The sequence below is a fragment of the Sceloporus undulatus genome, unplaced genomic scaffold, assembly GCF_019175285.1.
Source record: "Sceloporus undulatus isolate JIND9_A2432 ecotype Alabama unplaced genomic scaffold, SceUnd_v1.1 scaffold_23, whole genome shotgun sequence".
NCBI classification, from domain to species: Eukaryota; Metazoa; Chordata; class Lepidosauria; order Squamata; family Phrynosomatidae; genus Sceloporus; species Sceloporus undulatus.
In genome coordinates, this window is record NW_024802945.1 from 294883 (window position 1) to 317007 (window position 22125).

The 22125-nt window shown below is 41.8% G+C and overlaps 1 protein-coding gene across 5 annotated transcripts in view; it reads left to right on the forward strand.

Annotated features, from left to right (window-relative positions):
• LOC121917525 (BRD4-interacting chromatin-remodeling complex-associated protein-like) overlaps window positions 1-22125 on the forward strand; it is a 77354-nt gene that overhangs the window by 24113 nt on the left and 31116 nt on the right. The window contains exon 2 of one of the 5 annotated variants that reach the window (XM_042443568.1): window positions 4241-4363. The exons of the other annotated variants lie outside the window; for them this stretch is intronic. The gene's annotated coding sequence lies outside the window, so the exon portion shown is untranslated. The remainder of the gene's footprint in view (window positions 1-4240; window positions 4364-22125) is intronic. 5 annotated transcript variants of the gene reach the window in all.

Genomic DNA, 22125 nt, shown 5'->3' on the forward strand with positions numbered 1-22125 from the left:
TGTTACAGACACAGTGGGTTCCAAAGATTTTTTTGGTCCCAGAGATGGAAAATCAAACGATATCCCTCACTGTTGTAAAATTGTGATAATCTAATTATTGATTTGTTTTAGAAGTACTGTACCGCTTTCCCTAATTGTCTGTGGGAGGCAGTTTGCGGCCTCAACCTGACTAATGTATACATACAAGAGTTTTCTCTAGCATGCCCTCCACAGCTGGGATTTTAACAGATTCTGGATCCTAGCTGCACTTTGCTGCCCTCCTTGATACTCCTTATTTGAGTGTTTGTAATGCAAAATCTGAAAAATGAATCTACGTTTCATTTTGTTCTTAAATTAACTGGGGGGAAAACCATAATGAAACCTGCTCCTTTGCTAGACCAGATGTGTGGTGTGTGCACAAGGGCTTCTATTATATCAGGTGTGGGTTAAGCTTTTCTTGCCAATTCGTGTCTGGTCAGTCTCAAATACGTGGCCTTTTTTTGCTAGAAGTTGCAAAAGAGGCATCATTAACTCCTGTTGGGAATGTAATTAGGGTCCTAGAATTATAATAATTGGCATCCATTAATTTCTGTCCCTACATATGGCACAACATACCAGGTGCAAAAGTGCTCATGTACCATCAGTGGCAGAGGAGTATTTGGATGTACAGAGCTAGTTAATGCTGAAGCTATGTCCATTAATTTATTATTATTATTTATTATTATTAACCTTTATTTATGAAGCGCTGTAAATTTACACAGCGCTGTACATGCAATCCTTTTAGTTAGACGGTTCCCTGCCCTCAGGCTTACAATCTAAAAAGACATGACACAGAAGGAGAAGGTAGTGGTGACGGGAAAGGGTCAGAGGTCCAGCAGTTCCTCTCAACCTCCGAGGCCTGGACCAAGGCAGATGGACTGAAGGGAGGGCTTGGCTTCAAAATGGAAGGTTAATTCTTTCAAATGGTCTGGAAGCTCCAAGTAGTATAGAATTAATATCTTAGCCGTAAAGATGGTTTTGTCTAAATGGAACTATAGTACATCAATTGTGCATATTCACTACCAAGCCCGATTCAAAGGGGTGGCACCTTAAAGCTCTGGGGCTGAAATATTGGAAGAGATGCCTCCTCCCATGGCAAACTCAAATGCTTTGGGGTCATCGGACGATGTCCTTTTCTGTGTCCTTCCTATAAGAGTAATCATTGGCCAGAGAGAGGAGGTTCTCTTGTGTTGCTTAAGATTATAATACATAGTCACGGGTTTACACACCACTATTGGTGTAATGCAACTTTGCTGGAAGTTGTCCATAGAGTCACAATGCAGGACCTGTCCTAGACATTCCTATAGAAAACACTTACCTAGGCATTTGCTGACTCTCCAGGGCAGTTCTGTGGTCAACATCTCCCAACACTGGAGGATATAGAGATTCTTAGAGAGGTGTTCTCTTAGGTAAAAAGGTGTTTTTTATTTGCCACTTTCCCATTATTACAGGGGTCCTGTGCCTCTATCCCCAGCGAATGTGGAAAGGCTATTGTAGTCTTTTGGGGGTAAATCTGGGATTTAAAAAACATTTTAAAATGTTTATATTTTTAAATTTAGATTTGGGGTTTTAATGTTGATAGCCATGTGGCGTAGTGGTTTGAGTGTTGGACCAGAACCCTGGGGGACCTGGGTTTGAATCCCTGCTCAGTCATAGAAGCCCACTGTCCCGCTGTTTCATTAGGAGGTGTGTGTAATATGTGAGAGGCAGCATAAGTGTTTGTGTGTGAGAGAGAGCAAGAGAAAGCATGCATGTCTGCACTCTTGAATGAAATGTAAATTTCAGGTTTTAAATCTTAATTGGTTTTAGTGCAGTGTGTTGGCCTCCAACCCTGTGGAACAAGCTTGGCCTCACCATTTGATCATTACCCTATTACAATGTATCCTTACGTTTTTATTTAAAAAGTATCCATATTCATAGTCAAATTAGTTTAAAAAATATTTGGCGAAGAATTATTGGCAAGCAGAAGCTCAAGGCATTTTTAAAAACTGCATTAAACCAAGAGAAAACCGCATCCTTCGAGTCTGTAATCTCTAGTTTTTATTTTGGTTTGCCCCCTTCCTATGCTATGCAACTGTGGGTATTGTTGGGCTTTTTTAAAACTGTTTCCCCCTGTCTTTTGGATCTTGTTTGAAAACATGTCTACAGAGGCATCTTTCTGCAGGAATCCCTCTCCAATATCAAACCCTGCTCATTGCTTTCCTGCCAGCCACCCCCACAGCTGAAGGAAAAGATAGTGTCCCTGCTGGTCCTGCATTGAAATGGAGATTTCCTGGATTCCCTATAGAATTCTTGCAGACTCCACAAATCCCTTCCTGCAGGGAGATTGTAATTTTCAGCTATCTGTACTACAGTATGCTTTGTTGTTTGTTGTGTGAGTGCTACACACACAGAGAGAGGGACATAAACACAGTCCCTCTCCCTTTTCCCTCAGTAGAAAAATCTGTTTATTGTGACGTAGAGAGAAGACACTTGAGAGGAAGGGGACTACTTCCTTCCCACTGCGCATGTGTCTGATAACTGCTATTGTGGTTTTATACATGGGCCTTCAGAGAGCTAGCTAGCTCTGGCATTCTCTCCTCCCATGTTGCTGCAATAATCTCAGATTGTATTCTCCGGAAGTGCCAGACAAGCAAGTAAGAGGAGCAAAAGGATCTATAAACGGAAACCATTCTTCGGAGGGCTCCACTTTTTAGAAATGTTAACCGTAAAAGTAATTTAAGATAATTCTGTGTTTTCCCCCCTTCTCCTTTCTCCCCATTGCCCCCACAAGGACTGCTGCTGATCTGCATTTCTACACTTAATAGCAAAGCCCCCACCATTAACACAAGGATATTTTTCTTCTTCTTGTCTCAGCAGAGCTCTCTGTGAATCAGGCATTGGCAGAGGTTGTTACTGCAGCCACTGGCTGTTGCTGGAGAGGCTTTCCAGGGGTCCACCAGCTCCAGAAGCCAACAAACTCTTGTACAAATCGGAGAGAATAATTTTCAGCATTGTGGCTTGGATCCTCCCCTTGAGCCTTTGTTTTACTGCAGTCTGAAAAGCTTGATGATAGCATTCTGACTGATATCAACAGAAAGAATCCAAGCAGCAGTATTCATTTGGGTGAAAGTAAAAGAGGCGCTTAGGGTACACCGAGGGCAGGTGAAATCAAATAACCATGCGATTATGAATACATGATTCATAATTTCTAACAAGATTGGGTTAAAGGTTGACCCTGCACCAATGGTTGGTGGCCCAGTGTTGCCGAAAGAGTTGGTTTTAAACCTTTCCAAAAGGCTTGACTGATTCATGCTCTTTATTTTGTCTCTTAGACTTGGCAGAAATCATTGAGAATCAGTCCCACATATAACAGTGTTGGCCTTCCTTTGGTCTCCCTATCTAAGGAATGGGAAGCATGTAGCCAACCTGAGTATATGCTCAGGTCCCATTAAATACAGTCACATTGTAAAATAGTGCCTCTTATATAAAGCGGCAAAATCAGTGTTTGCTTTTTGGAATGTATATTTTATAAAAAATACAGTATTATCAAGCCTTGGATGCTTGAATCTGTGGATAAAGAATCCATAGATATGGAGGGCTGACTGTACTTCAGCCCAAGCTCTGTGATATGCTTCTGAATCAAGGGCTGGGACTTAGGCTGGAGTCTAAAGGGCAGCAAGCGTCAAGTTGGCCAGGCAGTAGTCAAAAGGCCAAGCTTTTTGAAGTTCAACCAGGCCTTGATGGATCCTTTGGCTTTATAGAGTACCTCTTACAAGTTTCATGTTACCGTATGCTGTGTATTCTTCCATGAGTCAAAATGGCTCATGAGCCAGAGCACATATAGCTCTAGGTAACTCAGTAGGCTAGGCCCCAGCCTCAAGGCATAAGTGTCCAGAGTTCAAGTCCTAAACTGCGTGACACCATGTTTACAAGTAAATTCTTCACTATTTTGTTTGTGTGGTGGAGTCTTCTTCTTTGGAGGTCTTTAAGCAGAGGCTGGATGGCCATCTGTCGGGGATGCTCTGATTTAGATTTCCTGCATGGCAGAATGGGGTTGGACTGGATGGCCCTTGCGGTCTCTTCCAACTCTATGATTCCTCTCCTAGAATAAATTATTTCTGCAGGGGTTGTGCTGAAGACTGCATATGTCTACAGAAACTAAAGATGACTGTGTCCTTAGCCAACTGTTGCAGATAGATTTCTTTGGTGACTAAAACAGCAGGTTGACATGTCATTACAGAGCTCCCACATGAAAGGCTTGCCTTGGCGAATTAGCATGGAATCCAGGTGCTTGGCCGGGAAGCTGAACAGTCTAGAAGAACTTCTGTAACAGGACTGAGTCATCACAGCTTTGGCTGGTGAGGTGTGTGTATGTGTGGCTTTTAATGGTATTTATTTTAAGTATCTACTAGTAAAGCTGTTGTACTCTATTCAAACCTTGGCCGTTACTGTATAAATTGTCTTCTTCAGCAAGACGTGTGTTTATACAGTGACGGAAGCCGTGTTTCCCCACCTGTTGCAGGAAACCTGATTTAGTTCTGGCACCTTGTTTCTTACTTGTTAGAGGGATGCAAGAGGAATTACACATATTGACAGACACACCTGTTCTATGTAGTACTTAAAATAATGGAATCATGCTCCAAACAGGCAATAAATATTTCATTTGTCCAGAGTTTGTGCTGCTTATTGAAACAGAAGAAACCTGCAGGCCCCAGGATACCTTATAAAATAAAATAGTAATGGAAATGGCAAAGAGGCCTCTCTTCCTCAACATTAGCATTCTCTTTTTTGCTGCTACTTTTGCATGACCTGGGGAAACTTAGCCTGCTGCCAATAATGTGTACACTTTTCACTGATTCCATTGGCAATTATTGGAGCTTATGTCCTTGTAAGTTCACTTAGGAATAGTGATGTAAAATCTCCAGAAATTTTAAAGCCATGGTGAAGGAGAGCATATTTTCTGGGCTTTTATTATATGGCACTTTGATAGCACTGATCCTAATCAGCTGTATTCTGTCAACACTAATGAAAAGTGACAAAGGAGGAACAGTTTGATGAATCCTTGCACTCCTTACACATCACAAGGGATGTGTGAGAAGTTTGACACCACAGAAGAGAGGTGACACCCAGTTGGGACCTTTTCCTACTGCATCCCTCCTGGCTTTGGCAGTGGTGGCAGAGAAAGAAGAAGGCCAAGCACACCCCCTGGTAGCCCCCCAAACACATTGGGTGACACCACAGATGGGGACACCACTGTTCCCTTCCCCCCAGAAATCTGTCCTGTGTTTTTTGTTGTGTGTCTTGAAGTCATTTCTATCTTACGGGATTCCTAAGTCTAACTGTTGTGGGATTTTCTTGGCAAGATTTGTTCAGAGGAGGTTTGCCATTGCCCTTGTTTGGGGCTGAGAGTATGTGGCTTGCCCGAGGTCACCCGATGGGTTTCCATGATTGAGTGGGGATTTGAACCCTGGTCTCCGAAGTCCTAGTCCAGTGCTCAAACCACTACATCACACTGGCTCTTAAGAGTCCTGTGGTAGCTCCTGCCATTGACAGTACATAGCCAAGTTGCAGGGATCTGGCCCTGGCTCTTACATTGGGCATTCTGGACAAGAGAACCCTAGATATACTGTAGTGATAAGTTTTAATTTCTCTCTGTTTTTGTGGTTCCTTATTTTCCTTTGAGACCTTTTGCAATCTAACTTATTTCTAAGTGCACATGACAGAATTAGTTGGGTGGGAGGTTCAAGGAGAACCAATCTTATTTTCTTACAAAAAACATCACCAAAGAAAAAGTATATTGAACCTTGCTTCTTCGGCTTGTTATAGGGATTGTTGCTTGGATTTCCAAAAGCTGTAAGGGCTTTGAGGAGATGTGTCATGACAGAATTTTCTTTAAGTCCTTGTGTTGCCATCACATATCTAGATGGGTTTGGTAATGAGGTGATTTTTAGAGCATCCAGGTAGGAAGGTCTCCACCTTCCAAGAATTCCCTGCCTTCCACCTACAACATGTTTTCTCCTTTCTCCCACTCATTTTTGGCACTGGAGATCTGCCGAGGACAAAAAACACCTGGGGGAATATATTGCACAGTGGATAACCAAGTGTGATAGAAGCTTTATGTGCCCTGTACCTATGTGTCTCCTTTGTTTTAAAAAGTGGGTGCGTACACACACACATCAACACACACTTAAGTTATATGGGATTTAGGCTGACTTAGCCTTAAATTAAATGGGTCACTACTGTTACGTATAGTACGGCCCCAAAAGAGACTCTGCAGATGACTCCTGACTTCCCCACCTCAGTGTTAGTTTATTAAAGCCGCTTTTCTTTCAGAAATATTTTAAATACTGTATACTGAAATTATTCTGAGCCCTCCGGCCCATCGTTGTAATTTAGAGACTAGAATAACTTATTAGTCATGGATTTCTGTTCTGCCAGTTAAAAATAACTGCTGTGACAAAGTACTCACTTTTAGGGGAAATCCTAAGACTTTGTTGAAAGGGAAATGCTTTGTTGTTGTTGTTGTTGTTGAATTGCAGACACTGTCATGTTTCAAATTACATGTGGAAGGGACCTTCTTGAAAAGATCATAAAGATGTCAGAGTGTGGTTCATATGCGCACACATTAACAGAATAGTAGCCATAACTAATGGGAACCTGATCACATGAACCTCTAGTCTCAGTGCAGTTGGGGTTTGGCTGCGAGATGCCTTGGTCCAAAAAATGGGCTGAGAATGATGGATTTCTGTAGATGTTGGGATCTGCTTCTTATTAGTGACATTAGTACTGTGGGTAGTTTATATTAAAATGGCATAGTTTTACTGCTTAGGATTGTGTAAACTATTGATGCAAGATTCCAAACAGTTTGAATATTTTCAAATGTATCTTACAAAAAGTCTAATGAAATCTTTTAAATGTTGAATTTGACATACCAGATTGCTTATTAGTTTTAAGCTATGTTATGGTGTGATCTGTAGAAGCATTTGTATTTCAGTTTTATAAGTAGGGTTGGCATGTGTCCTGTATTATAAGAAGTAGGTTAGAGTCTTCAACTAAGATCAGAGAGACTCTACTTTAACTTGGTCATGAAGGCCACTGGACCCAGTGGTCACTCTCAAAAATAGCCTTCTTCACAGGACAGTTGCGGAAGGTCGTAGAACATATATATTGCCTTAGGGTTTTAGAAGAAAGGTGGCAAACAAAAACATTTTAAAAAATACAAGTATATAGTACTGTATATTCTCAGAGAGTTATTGCTTACTATGTGGAATCCTTGACTGTACATTGAGTGAGAGTGCTCTTTCCTACATCATGTTTGCGCAGCATTTAGAGTGCTGAAAAAAACCTCTAATATCAATAATAAGTATTTATTATTCATGAGATTGGCTCAGGATCAGCTCAGTACTGTACAATTACCGTCGTAATAAAGTCTATGCCGTTTAAAACCAGCAAGTATAAAACCAGTGGATTTCTACATTTGCATTGTGGAGGGGGAAACCCTACTTAAAACTGACACAATCGACAAATTTAACCCTACTTAAAATTGACCTGTAGTCTTCTGGATGATGCTGGATTGCAGGTCACACCAGCTCTAGTCAGCATAGCCAATAGTGAGGAACGCTGACAGTTAAAGTCCAGCATCACCTGGAGGGCCCACATCATGCCAAACCATGCTCTTAAGTGTTATGTGTGCTGCTGAATGTTTTTAAGTTTGAAAAAGTTACATAATTGGCATCAAAGGAGATAGCTGACCTTGTTGCTCAAATCAGGTTTTTAATGGGTGTCCCAGCTTCACTGAATAAAATAAGAAATGGATACCAAATCTATTTGGGGTGTGTGTGTGTGTGTGTGTGTGTGTGTGTGTATTGAAAAGAGCAGTGGCACAGAAACAAGGAATCGAAATGAACAACTGAAGAAACCAAGAGTTCTAAAAGATGAGTGTACATTTGCCAGAACAGCTGCATTAGCGATTTAGCATCAGTTAAATATTTCAGGTAACCTTTCCACATCCCTCCAAATGAGGATGCTGTGGAACAGTTAAGAGGTTCTGTTTTTCTTTTCGTTCCTACATTAGAACAATTTATCAAATAAGATTTAGCAACTACGGATTTGTTTCTCTGGTGTGTGTGTGTGTGTGTGGTGTGCCTTAAGGTCATATCCGATTTATGGCGATCCTAAGACGAACATGTAATGGGTTTTTCTTGGCAATATTTATTCAGAGGGGCTTAGTTTGCACTTCCAGTTTGAAGTATTCCAGTCTGCCAGTTGCACAACTCTCTTGCCTTCCTGCAAGTAGTGAGACAGTTGCTCCAAGCAGACATTTTACATCTGTTGGTTTATTTGTTGACTATTAACAAATGCAAAGCAATTTAGCACAATAGAAACAGAACAACATAGTGATGCATCTGAGGAAGTAAAAGTCTGAAGTCTACGAAAGCTCATGCTGCCAATTTCTTTATTTCAGTTAGTCTCAAAGGTGCCGCAAGATTGTTCTACAAACCAAATCATCCTCTGTATGTAGAGGCTAAGCTCCTATTGTGCTGCAGAAGGGTTAAAACCTGCAGGTAACACTGCCTTCCTGTTCCACAGGCTGCTCTTGATCTGATTTGCTGAGATCTTGAAGCAAGAAACATAAACTGGATTTTCCCCATTTGGAGTCACTGGGGCTGAGGCTGCTCTTGTATGCCAGGCTGAACATTGTGCGGATTGCAGTCTCTGTCTTAAAATTATGTCCCCCTCCTGGCTTCCAAAAGCAGTTCATGGCTATATGCTAATTACTGTGCCGCCTGTTGGCAATCATAGGTGATATTTACCTGTGTAACAAGCTGTTAGCTTTTAAGAGACGATACTCATGGGCTCTGCTTACTATCTGTGCGAGGAGGAAAAATGTGCTTGAATAGTGCCCTAATGCGCCTGAATATCCAGTGCATTGTCTTACATGAAAATTTCTGGGTTTTTAAAAACATAATTGTAACCTCCGATTATGTTGAGGTGGAAATCACCAAGGATTAGTGTTCTGTGCTATTCAGAATGGGAAGAATAGACATAGATATCCAGTCCCAAAAGTGCATGCTTTCTAAGATGTGTGGAAATACTGATTTCAGAGACGGTGGTTTCCACCATTGTTTTATTTACAGTGTAGGACAGTGGACTCTCCACATTTGCTGGAATTAGGAACAAAAGTGGAAAAACACACAAATAAAACACCTTTTTTTAACCTGAAAGGAATCTCTAGGTCCCCCAGAGCAATTCTGTGGCCAAGACCTGCCAGAAGTTGACCGTGAAATTGTGCTGGAGGACCTACAAATGCCTACAGAAGTGTTCTCTTTAGGAATCTAGTCCTTCGGTGTGACTTTTGGCATAGGTTGACAATAGAGTCATGCTGGAGGACCTAGAGTTTTCTAGAGAGAACATATTAATCAAATCTTATTAATCAAACATATTAATCAAAGCCGCAAAAGTCAAAACAACCAATGTAAAGGACCAACTGTAGTTATACAGTGGTTCCTTGTTATCTGCTGGCGCTTGGTCCCAGTATCCCCCATGGATAACAAAATCTGGGAATGCTGAAGTCCCACTAAATATAGTGGCATAGCAAAATGGTGCCCCATATATAAAATGGCAAAATCAAGGTTTGCTCTTTGGAATTTATACTTTTGTTGAGTATTTTAAAGGCATGGATACTTGAATCCATGGATTAAAAAACCTGTGGATAAGGAGGGCCAACCGTATACTACTCAGTAACAAAACTTCTTGAGTCCATGGGTACGTATTTCTTATATTTCCCGTTATCTTGGGAGGGAGGTGGGGGAAACTATGGTTCAGTAGCAGAGTAGATATTTTATATGCTGAAGATCTCAGGCTTAGTTGTTGTTAGTGGCTGAGTGCCTTCAAGTCATTTCTAGCTTGAAATGACCCTAAGGTGAAACTGTTATAGGGTTCACTTGGCAAGATGTGTTAAGAGGAGTTTGCCATTGCTTTCCTCTGAGGCTGAGGGAGTGTGACCTCAGTGGGTTTCTGTGGCTGACTGAGGATTTGAACTCCGGTTGGCCAAAGTCGTAGTAGGTTGGGAGCCTGTCAAGTTTTACACAGGCATAAAGGCGGTTACCCAACTTTCTCAGAGGTGGCAAAAGGGGAAGCCAGAGAGGTATCCTTTTCAGGGTTGTGCAAGTCAGTGTAGTGTTTGTTGTCTGCGTTCAAGTTGTTTCCAACTAATCCTAAGAAGAAACTATCATGGGATTTTCTTGGCAAGATTTCCTCATGGGGTTTGCCATTGCCTTTCTGTGAAGCTGAGAGAATGAGACTTGCCCATGGTCACCCAGTGAGTTTCCATGGTTGAGCAGAGAGTTGAATCCTGGCTTCCCAGAGTCCTGATGGAACAATAAAACCAGCGTACCACACTGGCGGTGTCTAGTTTGTGGTTTGTGTTGTTGTTGTGTGCCTTCAGATCATTTCCAACTTATTTCCAAATAAATAAATAAATACTATGGCAACCCTGTCATGAGGTTTTCTTGGCAAGACTTGTTCAGCGGAGTTTTGCCATGGCCTTTCCCTCAGGCTGAGAGCATGTGACTTGCCTAAGGTCGCCCAGTGGGTTTTAGAAAGATCTGGCCATAAGTGATGGAAAAGATCTGAAGACCATTGCTGCCAGTCAGAACAAACCAGACTGGTTATGGGTGGGCAAATAATCCAACCTGATATAAGCAGGTTTCCTCCATTGCATCCTCCGGTGAGGAGCTGTTCCTGCTTACAATGTTGAACAAGGATGGGCAACTAGAGTGGGTCCAGGGGTCAGGGTTTTCCCCCCCAGTATCCTTGGGTCCCCATCAAATCCCACCCACCCCCACCCCCATAACAAGTCCACCTCTACTTTTGAAAAACTGGTCTGCAACTGATATAAAAGGGTGAATTACCATATCTGTACACTTAGAGCCCTACAGCTGCATTTTGCACACTTGTACTGTAAAGCAAGCTCCTGACAGATGCTTCTGTCTCTAAACCCTCTTACAGCTTTAGGGCTCTTATTAATGTTTCCATGTTGTTGACAACAATACTTTCGCTATATCTGCTCTGAAGAGCTCAGAGGCACCTTTAACATTTGTGAGCTGGAATAGAAAGGCTGAAAATAAATATCATAGGACGCTTCCTGTTGAAGCATCTTACAGCAGAACATTCTCTGGGAGTCCCATATTACCTAGTGATGGTTCCTGGTGAAAGCTTGTTGAGAGTAAGATATCTTGTTTGTTTTCATCAGGCCCTCTAATGAATCCTCAAGTCAAGTGTTAGCTATTCTGCAGCAATGGCTAAAATGTCCACAGTGGTAGACTTTGAAAAGCTCTAGTCGTAATGCATAGCTTTTTGTATCTGTTTGACTCTCTGAAACTTCATGTGCATTTTAAAAAAGAAATGCAGTGTTACGGAAGCTCCAGGATCTCACTTCTGTTGGAGCTTGTGTCACTAGGAAACCTTTCCTTGTTTCATGTTGCCTTTTCCTGGTTTCACAAGCATGTTGTGTGTGTGTGTGTGAGTTCTAAAAATAGACTTAACACTGAATGTTATCGCATAATAAATGGAGTTGGAACTACTGTTGGCAGTAAGCATCCCCTTGCTTTGAGCAGAAAGAGGATCTGCAAAAGAAACTGTAGCTCAGCTCCTAATATTATTGCAGTCAGTTCAGTGTGCATTTGCACAGCTGTTACTGAAACATTTAAACATTCCTGTTGCCAAAAATATGTTCTCTTCTCTTTCAAATAAATTTCAAAAAGAGGAGAAACAACATTTGATGCAGAAAGAAAATTGAGAGCATAAGGAACTTTTTTCCTTTCTTAGAATCTGGGCTACACTCAACAAGCATTTTTGTACTCTTCCCTCCTCCCCAAAACAGCCTTCATCTAACTTCTTCCAAATTTAGCTAGCTGTCATTTGGAAAATAGGAGCCCCATTCTTGGCTTCGTCCCCTGCATCAAGAGTTTGGCTAGCTGCCTGAAACCTCTTACTCACAAGTAGTATCAGAATTGTAGTGCCAGATTCTGTTTCCTGAGACTTTTTAATACTTTGAAATGAAAAGTAGTGATCCTGCGCATATAATATTCCTTCCTTCCCTGCAGTCTTAAAATATTTTAATAGAAATAGCATTTGATTATTGTATCCCTCTCCCCAAAAGACATGGGCACTTGTAGACATTTGCGACAGCATCTCACAGCTTTCCCAGATGCTTGTATTCAAGAAGATTTACAAAGCGTGAGTAAGCAGAGTTGTACTTTTGTCCATATGAGTAATGCAGCAAATTCTCCTGGGGTGATATCAGAAATATTTGCTTATGGCAGCAAGACAGTATTAGATGTATGAAGCCTCAAAACGGGAACAGTAGAGAGTACATGAAAGAACTGTACACAGATTAGCTGCATCGCCTATAAAATGATTTATGGGGTGGAGGGTTAAGTAAAATTACATTAATAGCTATGTAAATAATACCCATGTTTTTGTCACTTCTTTAATCGGCTGGGCTTTGAGATGCAACAGAATGAAGGGGGAGAAATGTATCTTTTGTTTGGTAAATGCTTATCTGTTAAGGTGCATATCTGTTGCATGCATTCAACACGTTTCTCTGACCTGATGTAATTTGTATTGTGTGTGTGTGTTTGCATGCGCACATTGTCATATTGTCATTTTACATTTGCTGCCGCATTTAAACATCAGCTCTTTTTTTAAAAAAAGACCATAATTTTGGCCTGGTTTCCTTTCCAAACAGAATTTATTTTGGCTATAGAGGGTCTTTGCCCACCTTACAAACTGTGTTCTTTGTCCACCTTATGGCCTACAAACAGACCCCTCTAAATGGCATCTTTGACTTTCTACCTGGCCAGTGCCACCCCCCCCCCCACCCCAGTCAGCTCTCCAACTAGAGTTGCCAGATTTTAGGGCCTGGTTTTTACTCTCAGAGTCCTGTTATTGTAGTTAAGTGGGAGAGAAGGGTGCTCCGGTTTTAGTGGGCTCAGACCTAGGCAAGAGGAAAAGTCTGTGTGTGTCTCCAGTCCATCTAATAGAACATCCAGATTGCTGTCCTTTGGAAAACTGAATGGGTTTGTTACTGCAACTTACAAAGACTCCCCTTACTTTGATAGCTTCCTCCTTCCAGTCACTGTGCCAGGGCTCACCCTCCATTCTACTATGTATCCACCTTCCATTCTAGAAGCAAGTAGTGTAAATTAAATATTCCTCACCCCATCACCCTAATAATCCCCTCATTTCACCTTGATCTGGGAACCGACCTTTTAGATAAGATTAGGCAAGGTCTTGATTCCAAACAGGAAAATACGTTCTGCCTCTGTGTGTTTGAATGACAAGCTGTGAGCAGTTGTGGTTAGTATTGAATGCATGATGCTTAATTACATCATCGGGGCCATCTCAGGTTTTGAACCGGAAACCTCAGGGCACGGGGACAATCTTGAGCTGGCAAACGTATCTCCAGCACACTCCACCCCTGTCTTTCTACCCAGCAAGTCAATGCAGCAGGCACCTGGCTTCATGGCATTACCTGGAAAAGCTATGCTAGGGAGTTCCCTCTCTCATTCCTACTGGTATCTTTTGGCTGACTCCCCGATCAGATATTGTAGGGAAATGCAAACTCATTTGTTGGTCAGAGAATAACCGAACCCATTTCACATGTGTAAGTGCACAGATGACCACCTGAGGGACCACTGTTGCAGGTAAGCCACCTTGACTGAGATATGCAATAAACCTGTGACTGGGACTTTAGTTCCTATTCCAGCCCTCGCTTTTAGCAGGCTACTGTTATTAGCGTTCCAACCACTCCATCGAACCTTGTGGCAGGAAGCAGAAGGGGGAAGGAACGCTGAACAGCAGGAGAGCTGCCAAGTTTTCTTTGGGTTCTGATGCAATGCTGGGTAAAGTCAAAGATTCGATTTGAGCCATTTTATTTTCTGGCTAGGAAAACGTGTGGCTGAGCTGTTGTCAGGGAGTTTTGTGTTGGGAGAGATCTGTGCCATTTGCATGCACTGTCTTATCCAGATATTGTAGATATTTAAAAGCTTGGGGATCACTTTAGTGATTTTTAAAAGCCCCCTGACAATGCTTATAGTTCTCTAATTTATAATTAGTGGTAGTGTTGCCTTAAAATAAGGCACAGGTGAAGTCGAAGGTGGACTGTTCATCATGATCCAAAACACACTGCAAATATAATCCCGTTTGAGACTGCTTTAACTGCCCTGGCTCAATGCTAGGGAATTCTGGGAACTGCAGTTTGGGGAGACATTTAGCCTTTCTGTCAAAGAGCTCTGGTGCCGCAATAAAATACAATTCCCAGGATTCCCTAGCACTGAGCCAGGGCAGTCTAAGCAGTCTCAAACTGGATTATATCTGTAGTGTGTTTTGGACCCTTGTTTCAGTTCTATAAAAGGAACTTTATCTGTCTACCAGTCATTCCTGGTACGAATTTTGGGGGGAAGAATGTGTGTATGGCTGATAACCGATCACGATGGGTGAAAGTTGGGCCAGCTTGCCCAACGCATGATTTAAGCAGGCCATGTGCCAGGTTTCGAGCAATTTAAAATGTGTGCTGGGATTTAAAGTAAAGTCTTTTACTTCAGTCATCTTTTTCTTACTAACCTGAAATGGCAATAGCTTCTATTAAAATAGCAACGCTAGAGGTAGGAATGGTGTTCATAAGCCTCAGGTATAGAGAGTATTACTTCAGTGAAGGATTTTAGAGAATAAATACAACAGTTTTGTGATTGGATTATAATTGTGAAGTTACATGTTTAAGCTGTTTGAAACTGTATGGCCCTTTTATTATGTATACACAGCTGGGAAATAAGCAAGTTGATTTGCACAATACTATTGATGTAAAGTACTTGGAGGTTAGTCCTGTGTCAAAAAATGTGCTGACATAAAACAGGAAGTACAGTAGCATGAGTCAGTTGTTCTTCTGCTCTCTCGTTTTCTGCTCCTTGCATATCTAAAATAGTAATCTTGAATCCCAAGCTGATTCTGGGTCAATTGTGCAATAGCAGACTTAACTATTCCTTTGTTTGTGTGTACAAGTCATCTCTCAACCTATGGTGTCCTCTTGAACTTCACAGGGTTTTCTTAGGCAAGAAATACTCAGAGGTGGTTTTCCCAGTTCCTTCCTCTGCAGTATATCTTCTTATAGGACCTGGTATTTGTTGGCGATTTCCCTGCTTACCATTACTAACCTGCTTACCTTCCAAGATCAGATGGGATCTGGTGCCTTTAGTTATTGGTCACTATTTCTCATGACTTATAAGTACATTTTAAGCATTTCGATTTAATGCATACATTAAAAATATACTTGATTTGCAGCATGAGCCATCAAGAGAGTCCCAAAATCTAGTTAGGTATTTTGCTGTTCTCCTGCAGTGACCAGAAATGTGTATTGTTCAGGGATTGGAGGATATCCAGGTCACCACAAGAATACAATTTTGTGATTTGATCTGTTGCTGTTATGCATTCACTTCTTAGACGGTTTCAAAGATGTTTTAGAATTTGGAAACGATATCAAACAGCTGCCGTTCTTTATACAAGCAAAGCACCCTATTGTGTTTGCTTTCCTGAAGGTTATGTATTGTCACTACATCAAAACTAACACTGCTATGAATACCTGATTTTGGCATATCACCTTTAATCCCAAGAAGCCTCTAGGTACTTTTCAGTCATTCATTAGTCAAGCTTTGCTGTTCTCCTGGGAGGCCCTCGAGTATATTCTGATCGGTAAACAGAGTCATGGAAAGGTGAAGCGTCTTCTCCAAGGGCATAAGCTGAACAGAAGAGCCAGAAATAGAACCCAAGAGTCCTTTCACTAAGTCCTCTCATCCCTTTGGGAAAGACTTCTTCCCCGATCTGGAATCTCAGTTTGGCATTCTTCCTGCTTCTGTACCAAGTGTGTTGCAGCTACTTATTGTCTGTGCCCACTGTGTCACCCCATAGCTAGTCCAGTGAGTTCCCAAACTCTGGCCTTCCAGCTGATTTGGACTTCAGCTCCCAGAATCCCAGAACATTAGCAAGACGGCTGAGGCTTCTGGGAGCTGAAGTCCAAAACACCCAGAGGACCAGAGTTTGGGAATCACTGCTGTAGTCCTAGCACAACACAGTAGGGCAGTTTCTGGAACATCTTCTTCATTGAAATCTGTTAGGCTCCCTCTTTGTGTGTCTCTTCCACCAAGGACTGTAGGTACTCTTCTTTCACTGACTGTCAACACCTAGTTTTATTTTCTGCCAGTTTTAATACCTAACATCTTTTAACATTTCTGTTGTTTTTTTAGTATTGCTCATTTCTATTATCTTCGTTGTTGTTTTATCAATTACCTGTTGGCCGTATTTTTACGACTGTAATGTATGGTTTGATGGTTTTGTTAATGCAGAGGGATCTTGTAGCACCTTTGAGACTAAATGAAAGAAAGAAGTTGACAGCATGAGCTTTCGCAGACTGAAGTCTACTTCCTCAGTTGTATTTGGACCATTGGCTATATCTTTGAATTCTTGTTATACAATGTAATCTTGAATAATTATGTTTTGTGTTGACTGTACACCTTTGTTAGCAGTGCACCTTCATTCTTAGTATGGGCTAAACGGAGAGACTGTTGGAATCATCATTGGCAGCTTTCATTCCTATTTGCATTGCGTGAGTTCTTGGTGGCAGTGCAGCTGTGATGTCCTCTTGTTCAACCAGAACCATTGACCTTTAGGGCAATGGCACTTGGGATGCCGAGAAGGCCTTTCATTTGCTTCTGGGCGCAGGCATGGCGGCGCTGTGCCTGCCTCTTTTTCTCTCCCTCTGAGGCCAGCGCAGTGGCATTTTGTGATGTTCTTTCCCCTCCAAAAAGGAACAGAAGGTAATGGAAGAGTAACAAATAATGCAAAAAGTCATCTTTTCCCATCATAATAACAGGAACAATTTACTTCATAAATTTTATGAGACATAACAGAATTGATTGCTTTGAAAATTAACTTTACAACTTCTGTTTTTACAGCATCATTCACTGCTCTCGACCTTCTCCCCTACCTTGCTTCTTTTATTTTGGGGTTTTGTTTTATTGCTACAGTTACTTCATTGTTTCAATACGGTTTTGTAATATTCATTTAAAAATGGACAGAAACTTATTTTGGTGAAAGATGCATGAGATATTCTGTTCACAGGAACAATTTAGCATGCTATTTATGACACTTAGGTTATAACAGATGTCTCTTCATATGACCCTGTTCAGAGAATGAGTTTCTCAGAAGAGGACCTTCTTTCAGTCTCACCACATTGACAGGCACAGTTAATGGGAACATGAGGCAGGGCCTTCTCATGGGTTGCCCCTAGTCTGGAACTCCCACTCATTGGTTATGATTATAATTAATATAAGTGAGCCTCCCTTGTCCGAAATGCTTGGCACCAGAAGTATTTGGGATTTCAGATTTTTTGGATTTTGGACTATTACAGAATTCTGGATAAGGGCCTCTCAATCTGTAGAAATATTTTCATAAAGCTTTGTTCACAACCTGAGCCTTTTGCATTACACAAGCATAGTTAGTTGTCCCTGTGGTGCTTCATAAGAACAAGAGGTAGAAATGTTGGCATAAGGGACCAGGTGTTCCTTCTCTTTTTTGGTTCTGGCCTTGCATTTAAATCTGTGCAGATGACTTCAAAAGATGTGCCTTCGAATTCAAAATCTGCAGCTGTGCTTCATGTGTAAAACACATATTGGGGTTTTGAAGAGATGAACCGGCTGTGCCTGGGATCTGCTTCCCTTTCCATTCTGCCTGCTGAGGAGTTTGAAACCCATCTAAAGATTGGCCAAGGGAAAACAGTCACCTTTCTGGGTACCTCATTTGAGGCAATCTCTGAATTTCATCATGCTGAAATTTCCTCACATAAACAGCTGGACACTCCCTTGAAGCTGCCCAGTCCAGGAAAGAAAGGGAATGTATGAAGAAGGTATGAAGAAGTGAGTAAATGGCAGGAGAGAAAGATAGATGAAGAGATAGGCAGTTAATATTAGAAAGGAAAAAAATAGAATCATAGAGTTGGAAGAGACCCCAAGGGCCATCCAGTCCAAACCCTTGCCATGCAGGAAATCACAACCAAAGCACCCCAACAGATAGTCATCCAGCCTCTGTTTAACAACCTGCAAAGAAGGAGACTCCACCGGTCTCCAAGAGAGTGTCCCACGGTTGAACAGCTCTTACTGTCAGGATGTTCTTCCTAACTGTTTAGGTGGAATCTCTTTTCCTGTATCCATTGTTCCGGCGGCAGAAAACAACTTGCTCCATCCTCAGTATGACACCTTCAAAAATTAGTGGCATGGAAACAGTTAGGGGAAGGAGATCAATAAGGAGAGAGAAGAAAGAATATGATGGTTTATATGTTTTGTATGGTTTGTTTTTGTAACATGTTTTATATTAGTAGGTTTATGTCAGTATGTGTATATTACGATGTACAGTATAATGAACATCTTTTCCAAAATAAAAAGAAGCTGCCCAGTCTAAGTGCATCTCCCCCCGAACCAAAGGCCATCAATAGCCTGTTGTATCCCTCCCTTCTCTGGCCAGAGACCCCCTTCTGCAACAATCCTTTTGTGGTGCTAGTGGCATTTGAGTCTCCCCCTCACCCCCTGCGAATGCGCGGCAGGCAGTCTTGCTGCTTCAGAGGTCTGTGGCAATTCCTGCCTAGCGCTATTGGTCAAGACATGAATCCCAGCCAAGCTAGAGCAGGGGAAAGGGAGGGTGGAAAGGGGGGAGGAAGAGCGACACACACCATGTGTTGGCACATAATACCAGATGCCGGGTTTTCATAATGGGGAAGCCTTTTTTGCCCCAGGCACCGTTCATTGTTCAGCAGCCCCAGCAGAAGAGCTGTAAAAACAAAACCTCTGATAGGTGGATGAAAGTGTAAATAGGGGGCTAGTATTCCGGGTGATTTTTAATGGACTGCGCTACTGTAACTGAGAAGGCAATAGACTCCCGAGAAGGTAACATCATACCACTGCTGGGATTTTGTTTTGTTTTGTTTTCTCGATCCTCTTTGTAGGATCGCTTGGATGTTTTCTGCAATGTCTTGCGGTAATAAACGGATTGCCATCTGTGACGCTTTATTGCTTCTCTCGCACTTTTGTATTTGTATTTCATTTTTTTTAATACGCTTCTTGAAGATGAGAGCTTGGGAAAAGAGTCTCCCATCCCACTCTGTTCTCCTCTGGTGGCAAAGAAATAGCTAGTCTTCCTTCCTCCAACTTGTTCCCCCTTTTAGGTATCTGTATTTCCCTGTGCTTTCACTACACGCAGAGCAGATTATTCTTCCTCAGTTTACAGAGAGAGAATCTGTGCTGGGTCTGAAAATGATAAGCTTCATATAAATGAAACACAGTTGTTAAATGAACAAACAGTTCCAAGGGTTTCCAACAGTAAAATAGCACAGTATTGCAGATTCTTCACAAATACCTTTGTGGTTTTGACTGAAATATTTTCGTATTGAAATGTTATTAGTTTTTAAAGACCTGACGACTTTCGACGGCTCCATGAATTTAATAGGGTTTTTTTTTTAGACAAGGAATTCTCAGGGGTGGTTTTGCAAGTTCCTTCCTCTGAAACATAGCCTACAGCACCTGGGATTTGTTTGTGGTTACCCATCCAAGTTCTAATCACAGGTGACCTGCTTAGCTTCCAGGATCAGCTGGGATCTGATGGCTTTTAGGGTATTTAGGCCCTACAAATATATGTCTGTCTGTCTGTAAAACGTCTTGCTAGAATTTGGAACTAGATAAATTTTGTTGTCATTTTTGTGCGCCTTCAAAATAGTTCATGATTTATGGCAACCATAAGGTGAACCTATCATGGGGTTTTCTTGGCAAGGTTTGTTCAGAGCAGCTTTGCCATTGCCTTCCTTTGAGGTGAGAGAGTGTGCTTGAGCCAGGTAACTCAATGGGTTTTTGTGGTGGAGCTGAGATTCGAACCCTGGTCTCCAGAGTCCTAGTCCAGCACCCAAACCACTACAACATGCTGACTCATACTGAAAATTAAAGATGTTCAAGATGTGAAGTCATGTAAAGGCAATAGGATCCAGTTGTCCACAGATTTGGCTTGTGCTGTTAAATTTGTAGTCAGCCATAATACATGGGTTCAGCGCACACATCCCTATCCTCAATCCTCTGCACATGCTGCAAACTTTGGAGACTGAAGAGCAAGGTTTGACCTCTTTGTACTGGTTTTGGAGGAGACAAAAACAGTTCCACACATGAACTGAGTAAGAAGCATGATGCTGACTTCACTCCTTCCAGAATCCTCTGTGTCAAATGGGGAAGGGGGGTGTTTTGCATCTCTTATACGTAGTTGAAGGCACCTCAACGTTGTCTGCAATTCACAGAGGAAAGAGCCTTTGTCTTTGGCGGAGGTTGTTGCCAAAGGGAAAGAGATTAATCCCACTGACTTCCATTGAATTTGTGAATTCTTGATGGAAGCCATCCCTGGTTTCTGAGCCATGGGCCGAAATCTCTCAGCAGTGAAGTTTACAAACTTGGAGTAATAGTTTTGTGAATTAGACTGTACAGATCTTTTTAGCTGATTCTTTTATGAGCCTCCTTGGATCCCACTCAGGGAGAATAGTGACATATAATTAAACTAAATAAATAATAATATAAAGATCCGGGCCCCTCTTCTGATCTACCATCCATTATCACTTGAGCACTTTTTTTTAAGGGAAAGCTCTAGGAACTCCTAAAACTACAAATCCTAGGATTCCTATTTCAGACTTGTGACTATATTTTGTTTTCCATTTGCAAGGAAGAGGAGCTTTCTGCCGCCTCTGTGTTAATGAACAATCCTCTCCTAAATTTCTCTGGTGCTCAGAAGGAAGGGGAGTGCAACTGATAAGAGTTTTGGAGATAAAATTGGTACACCATTGGTAGGGACACATACTTTAATTGGAGAGGGGAGCACATAAGCGAAAAATGGAGAGAAACGTCATTCTGCTTTGACAAATCAGCCTTGTGCTGTGTCTTACCTGAAAGTAATCTGATTATTCAAAGTCACTCAAATAAGGCAGAGGATGTGCTGCCAATTAAACCTCAGACTCCCTGCTCCCAAAGCTTTCTGTGGGAAAGTAGATGTGAAAGGAACTCTTTGGCTGAGAGTGCCCAGGCCTGCAAGAGCCAACTTTCTTTCACTGCTAGCAATTATAAATGCTTTCTCTTCTCTTGAGTTATTGGAAGCAGAAATGTTTGGCCTCCTCTTGCTTGGCTCCCATACAAGCCAGGTACAATTGGCTGGCTTCAAACATGTTGAGATTTTATTGGTATAATACACGAGAAAGCACTGAAGAAGTGGTGGCAGACTACTAAAGAGGCACTCTCATATAAAGTCCCAAAGGTTAGTGGAGCATGGAAAGGTGATGAGCGGGGTGTCTATGGTCTATGGCCTTATTAGTTGGTCTCTCACTAACCTAAGGTGACCCTCTCTCCTGTGATACAGCTTCCAAACTTCTAAATTAAGCTATTGTCATCTTACTTAAGCAAGTCTTCTGCAGCTAATGCTTATCATATTACATTTTATTTCAGGAGTTCCCTCTCTCTTAGTTCTCCCGTCTCTATAATACGTGCAAAGATAACCGAAGAATGGCAGTCTCCAAAACTAACTCTGCGATAAGGCACATAAGATGTAGAGCGGCTTCTTGAGTCATGCCAGTTGCTCACAAGAGGGTCTTTTCTATGAACTAGTTGTGTACTTTGTTGCTTCTTTTTTGTATCCTGTTTGTTTTAGCACTTGAGTGCTTCTTTCAGACAAGACTGGGAGGAGAACAACCATCCAATTCACTGAACCGGCATCTCAGATGATAGCGACAGCTCAGCCAGAAGCTCCGTAATGCACATTTGGCCCTAAATGCCTAAAAGACTTTCCAAGCCTGTTGAATATATTGTCTCAAGAACTATGCACACAGTCACATTGAGATGGCACTTACAAGAACAATTGGCTTGCTTGCTTTGATCGTCCTGAACTTGGGTGATGAAGGAAGCTCCATGTCAACCAGTGTGCACACGCATATTCCTCTCTCGATGACCAATGCATTTAAGTGGTGACTTGTATGTACACAACTCTGCTCTCTTAAATTTA